The 742-nt window shown below is 43.8% G+C and overlaps 1 protein-coding gene across 1 annotated transcript in view; it reads right to left on the bottom strand.

Moving 5' to 3' along the window:
* Positions 1–742, bottom strand: part of LOC119587349 (GTPase-activating Rap/Ran-GAP domain-like protein 3) — a 420180-nt gene that overhangs the window by 53309 nt on the left and 366129 nt on the right. The window lies entirely within an intron of this gene.

The following is a 742-nucleotide window of genomic DNA, read 5'->3' as shown; positions in this document are numbered from 1 at the left end:
ATTCAGAAAAGAACGGCCTGTATTCATTTCGTCTAATATCCGCGATATTTACATTAGAATTTTCAACTAAGATGCGAGCTATATACGATCCTCATTTTATGGTATTAGCTCGAAACGATGTAATGATTCTCGCTTTCTCTATCCCCATTTCTGTCTTTTTTTCCTCTTTCCCTCTTCCTCTCCCCGCCATTTCGCTCTTTCTCTCTGTTTCTACCTCTCTCTCTCTCTCTCTCATTTTCTCCCTCTTCCTCCCCATCTCTCTTTCAGTCCCGTCCTCCTGCCGTCGCACGTTCTCTCGCTCTCTCTTTTCTTTATTTACCACTTTCTTCCTTTTCCACACTTTTCCTCCCTCTCTCTACCCATCTCTCCCTCCTTCTCAACTCTCTCCCTCTCTTTTTCTCCATTCTCATTCTCTCCGTCCCTCTTTCTTTTTCTCTCCCTCCTCCCCTTCTCACCTTCCCTCTCTCCATCTCATTCCATCCTCATTCCCTTCCTCCCGTCCTTTTTCAATTTCTTCCTCCTTCTCTCATTCCCTCCCCTCTTCCCTCATTCTCTCCCTTCTTCCCTCTTTCTCTATTTCTCCCCTGCTTGCAAAACTTACTCCGTATCAAGCGTTTGTTATTACCACCGTATCATTAAACTAATATTGCACGCAGCATATATTGTTTAGCCTACTAATAGTGCCAGAACAATGCAAAGGAATCGGTTGATGATTATATTGCAAGATATACGGGAGCAACAG

The sequence above is a fragment of the Penaeus monodon genome, chromosome 22 (genome assembly GCF_015228065.2).
Source record: "Penaeus monodon isolate SGIC_2016 chromosome 22, NSTDA_Pmon_1, whole genome shotgun sequence".
NCBI classification, from domain to species: Eukaryota; Metazoa; Arthropoda; class Malacostraca; order Decapoda; family Penaeidae; genus Penaeus; species Penaeus monodon.
The sequence above is the reverse complement of the archived record's forward strand: the minus strand, read 5'-3'. Positions and strand labels throughout refer to the sequence as shown.